Raw genomic sequence first — 12,701 nt, 5'->3', positions numbered from 1 at the left:
GGGATTTCTGAGTGTTAATTTTATATCCTGCAACTTTACTATATTCATTGATTAGCTCTAGTAATTTTCTGGTGGAGTCTTTAGGGTTTGCTATGTAGAGGATCACGTCATCTGCAAACAGTGAGAGTTTTACTTCTTTTCCAATCTGGATTCCTTTTATTTCTTTTCCTGCTCTGATTGCTGTGGCCAAAACTTCCAAAACTATGTTGAATAGTAGTGGTGAGAGTGGGCATTTTTTGTCTTGTTGCTGACTTTAGGGGAAATGCTTTCAGTTTTTCACCATTGAGGATAATGTTTGCTGTGGGTTTATCATATATGGCTTTTATTATGTTGAGGTATGTTCCTTCTATTACTGCTTTCTTGAAGTTTTTTTTTTTTATCATAAATGGATGTTGAATTTTGTCAAAGGCTTTCTCTGCATCTATTGAGATAATCATATGGTTTTTGTCTTTCAATTTGTTAATATGGTGTATCACATTGATTGATTTGCAAATATTGGAGAATCCTTGCATCCCTGGGATAAAGCCCACTTGGTCATGATGTATGATCTTTTTAATATGTTGTTGGATTTTGTTTGCTAGAATTATGTTAAGGATTTTTGCATCTGTGTTCATCAGTGATACTGGCCTGTAGTTTTCTTTTTTGTGGCATCTTTGCCTGGTTTTGGTATTAGGGTGATGGTGGCCTCATTGAATGAGTTTGGAAGTTTGCCTTCCTCTGCAATCTTCTGGAAGAGTTTGAGTAGGTTAGGTGTTAGATCTTCTCTAAATTTTTGGTAGAATTCAGCTGTGAAGCCATCTGGTCCTGGGCTTTTGTTTGCTGGAAGATTCCTGATTACAGTTTTGATTTCTGTGCTTGTGATGGGTCTGTTAAGTTTTTCTGTTTCTTCCTGGTTCAGTTTTGGAAAGTTATACTTTTCTAAGAATTTGTCCATTTCTTCCAAGTTGTCCATTTTATTGGCATATACTTGCTGATAGTAGTCTCTTGTGATCCTTTGTATTACTGTGTTGACTGTTGTGATTTCTCCATTTTCATTTGTAATTTTGTTGATTTGATTCTTCTCCCTGTTTTTCTTGATGATTCTGGCTAATGGTTTGCCTATTTTATTTATCTTCTCAAAGAACCAGCTTTTAGCTTTGTTGATTTTTGCTATGGTCTCCTTTGATTCATTTGCATTTATTTCTGCCCTCATTTTTATGATTTCTTTCCTTCTACTAACCCTGGGGTTCTTCATTTCTTCTTTTTCTAGTTGCTTTAGGTGTAGAGTTAGGCTATTTATTTGATTTTTCTCCTGTTTATTGAGGTAGGCTTGTATTGCTATGAACCTTCCCCTTAGCACTGCTTTTACTGAGTCCCATAGGTTTTGGTTTGTTGTGCTTTCATTTGAATGTCATGTTGACTCTTGTACTGGTAAAATTTCATAGTTTCTGGCAATGGAATCCACTTTATTAAGTTTAAGTAAGAAAGAATTATTAAGCTCACAAAATTAGTGGGAGAGCAGAAATAGTAGGCTATAGGTTGAGCTTTGTTGTAGGTTGAGTTCTCAGGAAGCAGGCAGAGTTTTGAGTATAAAATGTTTATTAGGGGTTAATACCTGTGATTCTGGGAGTTGGTGCTAGACAGGGAGGCCTGGTGTGCTGTAGTCCATGGGGTCACAAAGAGTTGGACATGACTGAGCGACTGAACTGAACTGGATACCTGTGAAAGTAAAGGGGAGGGAGTAGGATTGTGCAGAGGAAGAAGTCCAACTGCTCATGGAGATCAAATAAAGTCTTATCCCATGTGGAGGACTATATCATCAACAATTCACCCATAGTACCATTCAGATTTACTTTCCCTTATGTTTGGGAAGTAGCTCCATCAAGATTCTGATGGTTCTGTCTTCCTGAGGAGAAACTTAGAAGGGGAGATTAGGAGGACAAGCCACAGTATCTGTCACTATAGTGGACTCTGTGTTGTGAATGATGCTCATTGTTTTCTTCCTCCATTATCCAGCTTAGATTTCTCTACTCTCACTGGCTACTCTATTGGCCTCGAGGACTCATTTAGTGTCATGAGCCAGCCTCTACTTAGGTCAAGGTTGCTGTAACTATGTATTTATCGTCACAGTCTGGCAAGAGAGTATTAAGAGGTGCCCACACATGTTCTGTGCTCCACTCATGTTCCTCCCTACCCCAATGTGTAACAATAGTCCTGCCTCCTTCTGATGACCAGGGTCATTACTGCTTCCAAGATGATGATTTTTATTCTTGCCTACTGGAATAATGATTCCAAAGTTGCCTAGGTTACATCCATAGCTTATAATACAGTGGGATTCTTGCTGTATCACTGGGTAAAAGCGTGCCTGCTTTGAGGACCAGGACCTCTGGCTCTAGATTCCAAAAGCTGCAGTGATGGGAAGCACAAAGTCCTCCCTTGGGCCATTAGTAGTAATGGTAAATAGAGCCATACTCGCTTCTGCCTTTTAGTTCCCAGGCCGTATACTTTTTCTTTTGAGGACATTGTTATGTATATTGTTCTGTATAATCGTCTTTGATCTGTTAATAGTTAAGTTTTGTGTCTGAAGCATGAACTCTATTCTTGAAGAGTACTCTCTCTGAGATGTTCTAGCTGTGGCTTCTCCAGAGAGCTGAATGGTAGTTAATCAGGTGGGATTATCTACCTCCTCCATTCCCTTAGTGATATATTCTATTAGAAGACTATCAAAGAGTGCCATCTTCGTTCCAGTTCTTACAGTGAAGTGAAATGCTTTTTTTCAAATTTTGCTTAGAGTGTACTACTTACTGCAGAAATCAGTCATAATTAAGAAGGGTCAGTTTGGAAACCTGTAATGAGACTACCCTTTTCCTTTGATCAATTAAGTTTTTCTGAATTCTTTGTGCCTCTCTTATTTCTTCCTTCAGGTTATCTTCATGCTCCTCCAAGAATGGTCCTCATGGCTTAATAATAGGATTTTGGGTAGTAGGGATTAGAATGAGGCAATTTATGTCGGCTAGAACTTCAGCCAGTATTCAGGAATGTTCCAGCATGCCCCATGAACTGGATCAGAGGCACACCAGAAGTCATTTTGCTTTTACAATTTTTTCCTGGAGAAAGGAGTGTTTTTGAGTTAGTGCAAAGCTGGCATGTGAATGCAATAGTGTATTGTCTGTTTCAGGCATTAGTTCCATGTTTTGGCTCAGTGGACTCATCCAGTTCTGGGGAGAGAAATGCTGCATGTAGTAATTGAAGAAGCTTTCATGAGACTCTTTGGGATTATGGGCACAAGTAGCATTACTTAGGCTTAAGTGTGCCACATGGTGCAAAGTGGGAACAAGGTTATCTCTGACAACTTAGAAATTGGTGCTCTAGAATCATTGGATAGTAGCACCTTTGACAGACACAGCAGTCATTTCATGGTGGATACCATCAATATAGCAAAACCTGGAAACCCTTAAAGTACATTTAAGGCAACAAATACTTTGGGTGGAATGGGAGAGAAAGAATGACAAACATTCTAAAGTAATTCTATTTGAAAAACTGATTAATATTCACATTTGAAACATTCCTTGTTGGAGAGTGCCTTACAAGTTTAATGTCATGTGTTAGTCGCTCAGTTGTGTCTGACTCTTTGTGACCCTGTGGACTGTAGTCTGCCAGGCTCCTCTGTCCATGGGGATTCTCCAGGCAAGAATACTGGAGTGGGTTGCCATTTCCTTCTCCAGGGCATCTTCCCAATTCAGGGATCGAACACATGTCTCCTGCATTGCAGGCACATTCTTTACCATCTGAGCCACCACGGAAGCCCATTGTTGTCATATTAAGGGATTATTAGGAGCTAATATCGGAGAAGGCGATGGCACCCCACTCCAGTACTCTTGCCTGGAAAATCCCATGGACGGAGGAGCCTGGTGGGCAGCCGTCTATGGGGTCGCACAGAGTCGGACACGACTGAAGCGACTTAGCAGCAGCAGCAGGAGCTAATATATTTGTGATGAGAAAAACTCAACATGGACACCAAAATTACTGTGTAGAGTATTATTGGAAGGCTTGTATTTAGCATAGGTAAAATGCTGAAAATAGTTTTAAAAAAACATGGAAATGGAGATATAGAAAATTTTTTAAAGTTATAGAAAATAAATGTTTAGACTCCCTGACATTATTATGCTTATTTCTGTAGCCTCAATCTGGCATAATATCCAAATCATAGTAAATACTTTATAGCTATGAGGGAACAAATCCTTTTATGGTTCTCTTTATTAACATTGACTATTGATGGTCAAGCTGGTTTTAGAAAAGGCAGAGGAACCAGAGATCAAATTGCCAACATCTGCTGGATCATGGAAAAAGCAAGAGAGTTCCAGAAAAGCATCTATTTCTGCTTTATTGACTATGCCAAAGCTTTGACTGTGTGGATCACAATAAACTGTGGAAAATTCTGAAAGAGATGGGAATACCAGACCACCTGATCTGTCTCTTGAGAAATTTGTATGCAGGTCAGGAAGCAACAGTTAGAACTGGATATGGAACAACAGACTGGTTCCAAACAGGAAAAGGAGTTTGTCAAGGCTGTATATTGTCACCCTGTTTATTTAACTTATATGCAGAGTACATCATGAGAAACGCTGGACTTGAAGAAACACAAGGTGGAATCAAGATTGCTGGGAGAAATATCAATAACCTCAGATATGCAGATGACACCACCCTTATGGCAGAAAGTGAAGAGGAACTCAAAAGCCTCTTGATGAAAGTGAAAGTGGAGAGTGAAAAAGTTGGCTTAAAGCTCAACATTCAGAAAACAAAGATCATGGCATCCGGTCCCATCACTTCGTGGGAAATAGATGGGGAAACAGTGGAAACAGCGTCAGACTTTATTTTGGGGGGCTCCAAAATCACTACAGATGGTGACTGCAGCCATGAAATTAAACGACGCTTACTCCTTGGAAGGAAAGTTATGGCCAACCTAGATAGCATATTCAAAAGCAGAGACTTTACTTTGCCAACAAAGTTTCGTCTAGTCAAGGCTATGGTTTTTCCTGTGGTCATGTATGGATGTGAGAGTTGGACTGTGAAGAAAGCTGAGCGCCGAAGAATTGATGCTTTTGAACTGTGGTGTTGGAGAAGACTCTTGAGAGTCCCTTGGACTGCAAGGAGATCCAACCAGTCCATTCTGAAGGAGATCAGCCCTGGGATTTCTTTGGAAGGAATGATGCTAAAGCTGAAACTCCGGTACTTTCAGTTGACTGAGGACTCCAGTACTACAGTTGACTCATTGGAAAAGACTCTGATGCTGGGAGGGATTGGGGGCAAGAGGAGAAGGGGACGACAGAGGATGAGATGGCTGGATGGCATCACTGACTTGATGGACGTGAGTCTGAGTGAACTCCAGGAGTTGGTGATGGACAGGGAGGCCTGGCGTGCTGTGATTCACGAGGTTGCAAAGAGTCGGACACGACTGAGCGACTAATCTGATCTGATTAATTTTATTGGCCAACTGCTTATTTTTTGTCAGTTTATTTTGGACTTTCAGTTTATTGAGGGCTTTCTAATGTTTCTTCTTGCCACTATTTAGACATAGTAGGTTTTTATCCCCCCAAACAGAAGTACTTTAGAGAATTATTCCCCTTTTCGCATTCTCCAACTTCTTTTAAAATTCAGTTTAAATTGTTACCATTTGGGACTAAAAAAAAAGTCAATAACCAGGTTATGTCTCTTAACTCCTAGCCCAGTGATCTTTGCAGTAGGCTATGCTACATTTCAATTCTATGGGATTAGATCTGTCCCATCACCTTAAATATAAGTATTTGTGGATGCTGCTGCTGCTGCTGCTAAGTCGCTTCAGTCGTGTCCGACTCTGTGCTACCCCATAGACGGCAGCCCACCAGGCTCCCCCGTCCCTGGGATTCTCCAGGCAAGAACACCAGAGTGGGTTGCATTTCCTTCTCCAATGCATGAAAGTGAAAAGTGAAAGTGAAGTCGCTCAGTTGTGTCCGATTCTTAGCGACCCCATGGACTGCAGCCTACCAGGCTCCTCCGTCCATGGGATTTTCCAGGCAAGAGTACTGGAGAGGGGTGCCATTGCCTTCTCCAATTTGTGCATAGGAATATGCAAATTAATTATGCCTGTATAATCAATATTATATAATAATTATATACATGCAACATATTGTCCTGAGCATGCAGAGTTGATAACTGCTCACCTTGTGTCAACAGTAGGACATATCTGTGAATGAACTGCTTTTTCAAATATGGTGTGTTACTCTTTAGTAGTCTATACACCTTGGTCACCTTTTCTGATGTTGATGAAATGGTGGGCCTTTTATCCATCATTGAGATATAGTCTATAACCCTAAAGCAAAATTAGACCTTTTCCCCCAGCTAATTGGTTATTATAGCACTTGAACCCACATCCGTATCTTAATTAGCATAATGTTTCTCAGTTATGTTAAGTGGCTTAGATATTTGATCCTAAAATATCATTGCAGGAGAAGATAAAAATTTGGAGATATGAAAAAGTCTGTGAACATGAGGCTATTAGAATGTTATATATGTGTCCAGTATGTCTAAGGGTTAAAGCAAAACATAGCAATCATTTATTTGGAGGAGTTGAGGTACAGAGTTTATCAATGTCATCCCACTGATGGCATGAAAATAAAGGTCTTATGCAGTCAGCTGGCTGGAACTAAAGGCCACATCACCATGATGAGAAAATTTGCTGAAAATGATGATGTGTGAGATGAAATGATCATTTCCTTTTTGACAATTATGAAGTTAGGATAGATAGTGTGGGAGGTGTAAGGGTTACAAAGAGGATTAGGTGTAAGAATAATAAGGCAGAGTGGGAGGATAGCTTTTAGTGCAGATGGTAATGTAATATATTGTGGCTATATTGTAGGGCACATTAAAACTAGCTAAACAGACAATTATAAAGCTGATGGAAATGAAAAATTTTCAAGTTATCTTTATAAAGAGTGAATATTTCCCTTTTATCAAAATTAGGAATTGTTAACTCATTTATGAAATAAAATACATTTTGACTATATTAACAAAATGAGTGGATATCATTTTTGTAGAAGCCTAAGTGAAGTGATTATACCTATTTTCAGCAAATCTGCATCAATAGTAGAGGCCTAAGTATTGTACTCCACTCTTTTAGTAAGCATTTATTTGGATAGCCTGGCCTAATAAAAAGTAAACAGATTGTTGAGCAAGTTAGGTAGAGTGCAGAAGAAAATGCAGTTATCTTGGCTAAATTGGCAGTGATATCATAGCACAGGGATTTATATATTAGAAAGTTTCTCCCATAAATTTAATAATTTAATAATATACCTGTACTGCCTATAAACAGGTGCTCCATTTTAAGAAGCTTGAGTGATCCACACTAACTGTTGCTGATAAAACATGCTTCAGCAATGTATTTATTCCCAGAAACATCTAAAAATAAAATGTTAGGAAGGATAGCTTTCTGCTGAAATTAAAGTCCATTCTCCTGTGGGGAGCATATTTGTACACATGAGGACTGCCTGGTGCCTTAACAAAGTAGGCACTCAATAATGTTTATTGAACAAATGTGTGAATGAATGAGAATTGCACACAATGGGTAATCTTATAAAAAAGGCTAGCAAGAATCATGCAAGTGAAGTCATTTGAGGGATTTCAGGAAGGCCATTCTGTTCCAATTCATTATCCCCAGGATCTTTATATATTGTCTAAAATTGCATATTTGAGGTTCTTGCTGTTAAATTTCTTATTAAAATGAAAAAAGTCAGAAAAAGGTAATAAATTATCTGTAATACATAACAGCACACTGGTTTATAGTTTAGAAATTTTACCCCATAAAAACTGAAGGGAAATAGTGAGGGTGAGGTTAGAGGTTTGGTCAGAGGGAGGGAGAGATAGCTTAATTTTTTTTTGTGGGGAGGAGAAAGGAATTTCCTAGGAGGAGGAGCCCTCTTTGTTACCTTAGGCAGGTGGTATGAAAATTTTTTGTCAGTAATGGGAAGAAAAGGAGTGAAAAAAAATAATCAAAGCAAAATATCTACTATGTTATTTTTATATTAGTGAAGAATCCAAGAAGCTAAATGCCTATTGTGTTTTCATACAATCTGAGGGAAATGACCATGTAGATTTTGTGAATAAGGCTTCATGTTTTATATCATGTGACCTGATACTCTGGTCATAAGACTGGTAACCGGGGATTGGTGTTATTGCCAAAACACCCATCTGACCATCTGTTGGGTGGCCTGATTGGAATAGACACTCACTGTTGAGTGGTGATTAGATCAGCAAGGATTGTCTGTCTCAAGAGTTTTGAATTCCTGACAAACAGAAAGAGAGTCAGTAGAGGGAAAGGTAGACAGACACTGAGTCATAAGAAATAGTTAGTTCATTAAACAAAAACTGAATATTCTCTGTGTACCAGACACTACTCTAAAGTGCACGAGATGCAGTAGTGAACCAAAGTTTACCTTCATGGGCTTACTTTCTGGTTGGGGAGACTGACAATGAGTAGAGAATAATTATGTGATATTATTTTGGGTAGTGTTAAGTCCAGAAAGCAAAGTGAATCAAAGAAAGAAATAGATTTCTTTTAGGGTGGTCAAGGAAGGCTTCTCTTAGGAGGTATAGGTGGCCTACTGTATCTATGGGCTCCACATTCTTGGAGTCAACCAACTGCTGCTGGAAAATATTCAGAAAAAAATTCCAGAAAGTTCCAAAGCAAAACTTGAATTTGCTGCATGCTCAATAACTATTTACATGGCATTTCCATTATATTAGGTATTATAAGTAATCTAGAGATGATTTATAAGGGATTATGTTCATAGATTATATGCAAATGCAGTATTTTATTTAAAGGAATTCACCTGCAGTTTTTGGCATCCAAAGGGATCCTGGAATCAATCCCTTGAGACTATCAAGGTATGACTGTAGTTGAATAGAGAGAGATCTAGGTGACGTGAAGGAGAGAGCCATGAGAGCATCTGGGGTAAGTCTGGGGTAAGTATTTATAGACAGAAAAGATAATATGTGGAGAAGCTTTGAGGCAGGAGTATGTTTGTCATGGGTAAGGAATAGCAAGAAGGCAAATGTTATTGGAGCAGTGAGAGATAGAGTATGAGATTGGTAGCTAATGAGATTGGGAAGTATCCAGGGATAAAATTATATAAAGCCTTACAAACCATGGTGAAGCACTTTTGTTTTATTTTAAATGTGATGGGAAGCCAACAGGCAATTTTGAACAGGAAAATGACGTGATATGATAAGCACTTTAAGAAGAACTTGGGCTGCTGTGGGGGCGAACTGACTGGGGGAAGAAAATGGAAATAGGATGATAGGTTAGAAGGGGCTTGCAGTAGTTGACGAGAGAGAGCATGGTGGCTTGAGAAAGTATTAGCTGTGGAGGTCACAGGAAATTGTTGTACGCAGGCTGTATTTTGAATTTAGAGCAGTCAGGGTATGCTAATGATTTTGTTGTTGTGTATGAAAAAGAGAAGACTGAAGGATGGCTTAAAAATGGCAGAATTACTATAAGACAGGCAATACATACTTGAGGCAGAGGAGGTCATTAGATGAGCACATTATCAGGGCAGCTAGTTGGTTACAAGAGCTGCTTTGGGGGCTTTAAAACTGCTGTTGTATTCTGAACAACAAGGAGCTATTTTTGCACTTCTCCATGTTGTCTGGTTGTACAGTGGCTGAGTCAGTTTCCTGAGTTTTCATTCTCATGTATTTTTGCAGTAAATATGTCTCATATGGGCGCATCTATATTCCCTGCAACATGAAAGGCCATAATATAGTTTTGCTGAACACTCTCCAACTCCCCAGTGCCACATAAATATTACTGATGTTTATACCACTTAATACAGTACCTTATCAACATTTTCAAGCATTAAGCTTTACTCTTAAAAAACTTTGGTTTATCTCTAATGTTTCTTAATAATGGTCTTACAAAGCAAAATTTAAACTGTTTGAAAAATCTGTTTTTAAAAAAATCACCTGAAAAGAGGGATGCCATGACCTTTTCCAAAATTATTTAGTTGTTTGAATAGTTGTATATTCAGTAGCTTCACAAAACGAGTAACCTCCTTGAGAACTAGAACTGTATTTGTGCTCTATTACATCATATAATGCCTTGCCTAGTGCCTGACAAGCAGAAGTACAGAAAATCTTATCTTAAGGAATGAATGAATTGATGTATGCCAAAACAACAACAACAAATATTTCATCTTTACTGTTTAATTTATCTATAGAGACTATCATTCTTTTTTCCGACAAGTTTAGTGATCTGGTGCAAAACTTCCTTACAGTCAATGTAGAAGTTGATGTGAAAAGGATATATAACTACAGAGGGTAGATTTCAAGGAGTTGAGTGAGAAACTTACTTATTTGGGTTTGAAATGTACATGTCATTTGTTTACTTAAGCTATCCCCACCCCAATTTTGTGTGTTACATAAAAATAAGCATAACTAGAATAAGAAGAGGTTATTTTTGTTAACATCTGTGTACAAATTATTATTAGCACTCCTAATCCAAGAGCTTAATCATTGGCATGATACCTGTATCACCACCAGATGCAAGCTTTCTGAAACTAACAGTAAATAAATGATTTTGAATAATTTTAAAAAGAAACAAAAATGTAAACATTTTTTTCCCAAAGCTATCTCATTGGTTCAAAGCTAGCCCATTTATAAATGAATATTTTAAAAATGTGCCATTGTGTTTCTAAATTACAGTTTTCCTTTCATATAAAACAAAAATAGACATCCGTGAATAGTAGTTGTTATGAAAACAGAATTTTAGAGGATGTACCAACATAACTAGAAAAAAATACAGAAAGATTTTCAAACAAATTCAATCCTCAAGACAAGAAACTAACTTTTGTTAAAAATGGAAACCTACCACCAGCCACATCTGCCAATGAAATATTTTGTGGACAGGCTTGGGATAAAATAGGTGGTGAAGACACACTGAACTTGTAAAGGTATAGTGAATTAAGAATATAAAAACTGTATGGAGTTGGCCCACAATTTTTCTTGCTCTCTATTTAATTTCTACTAGTAGAATCAAAGGATATGTTATAGGTAGGAAGGCTTTCTTTTCCTTATATTAGTCTCAAAAAGTTAGATTTGGGGTTGGGCGGCCGCTTTGAACTGGTAACTTTACAACCCCATAGAACACCTCCAATGACAAAGCAGGTGACTTCTACCTTGGGGTTTTCCCTTGCTCCTTGAGGTCAACAGCTTGTGAATGACATCCATTAGGATGTCAAGAAACCAAGCAAGAAACCATTAGGTTGCCACAGACACGACTGTGCAAGGGGAACACAAGCTAGCAAGGAACGGTGTGGTTTTCTGGACTCTGTTTTTCTGATAAAGGAACCCTGAGGACGAATCAGTTTTTGCAGGTCTAAAACCATGGCCCGGGGACCAATAACACTCAGGGGTGTGGCCATAAGAGTTCTTTTCGCATGAGTGGGAGTTTCTCAACCCTCTTCAAAAGAAATTGTATTGCAATGTGATGATGGAGAATTATAGTAACTTGGTCTCAATTGGCCATTTCATTTCTAAGCCAGAGATCATTGTGTTATTGAAGGAAGGAAGAGACCCTTGGATGGTTGTGAAGGAAGAAACAAGAAGCTGGAATACAGATTTGGATTCAAGTTGTAAAATAATCAGCAATAGAAAAATGTTTGTATCTGGGAAACATTCATCTCTTTTTCTGCATCAGATCATTCACAGTGGTGAGAAACCCGATGAAGAATGTGGGAAGGCTTTTTGTTGTGCCTCAAACCTTGCTCAACACAGAAGAGTTCATATTGGAGCAGACTGCCAGGACTCCAAGATGGCATCAGTTGTACCATTTAAGGAAAAGAAACTCCTGCATGTCAAATTAAGGGAGCTGTCAAGCTGGATACTAATGCGAGATTTCATCCCTAAAGGCATTGCTGGAGCATTTCAGAGAGGTTATTGCCAGTATTACAACAAGTTAAACATGAAGAAAGGGAGCGTTGCCGGGCTTTCTATGGTGCTGGCAGCTTACATGTTTTTCAACTGTTTGCCGTTCTTACAAGGAACTTAAACAAGAGCAGCCAAGCGAGTACCACTGAAGAGGGCATTCTGCATTCTTTGCTGGGCACCCCTGAATCCTTTCATAGCCTAGTGGAGATTTAACAGCCAATAAAAGATGACTGGTTAAAAAAAATCTCTCAGCAACTTTCATTTCAAGAAATATGAACTATGATCACCATTCTGTATATTATATCCCCATGAGTTAATTATTTTATAATTGGAAATTTGTAGCTTTGGCCTCCTTCACACGTTTCAGCCACTGCCTCTGGCAGCCATTAGTTTCTTCTCTGTTATCTGTGGCTTTGGTTTCATCTTTTTTTCTTCTTTTTTCAGAGTCCATTTGTAAGTGAGATCATACAGTATTGGTATATGTCTTTCTCTGTCTGACTTCACTTAGTATAATCCATGTTGTCACAAATGGCAGAATTTCCTTCTTTTTATTATTGAATAATATTCAGTTGTATACATGCCACATTAAAAAAAAAACTCTCTTAATGATCTCTTGTTTCCATGACTTGCCAGTTGTAGAAAATGCTTCTTTGAACACTGGAGTGCAGATATATTTTCAAAATAGTGATTTTGTTTCCTTTGGGTAAATACCAAAGGAACTGTTGGGTTATATGATAGTTCTAGTTTTAATTTTTTGAGGAATC

General features: G+C 38.3%; 1 pseudogene; it reads left to right on the top strand.

Annotated features, from left to right (window-relative positions):
• The first annotated feature begins 11,821 nt into the window (after window positions 1-11,821).
• LOC123331236 lies at window positions 11,822-12,086 on the top strand (annotated as a pseudogene).
• Window positions 12,087-12,701: the final 615 nt, after the last annotated feature.

This window comes from Bubalus bubalis, chromosome 2 (assembly GCF_019923935.1).
Source record: "Bubalus bubalis isolate 160015118507 breed Murrah chromosome 2, NDDB_SH_1, whole genome shotgun sequence".
In the NCBI taxonomy this organism is placed as follows: Eukaryota; Metazoa; Chordata; class Mammalia; order Artiodactyla; family Bovidae; genus Bubalus; species Bubalus bubalis.
This window is presented reverse-complemented; position numbering and strand designations above follow the sequence as displayed.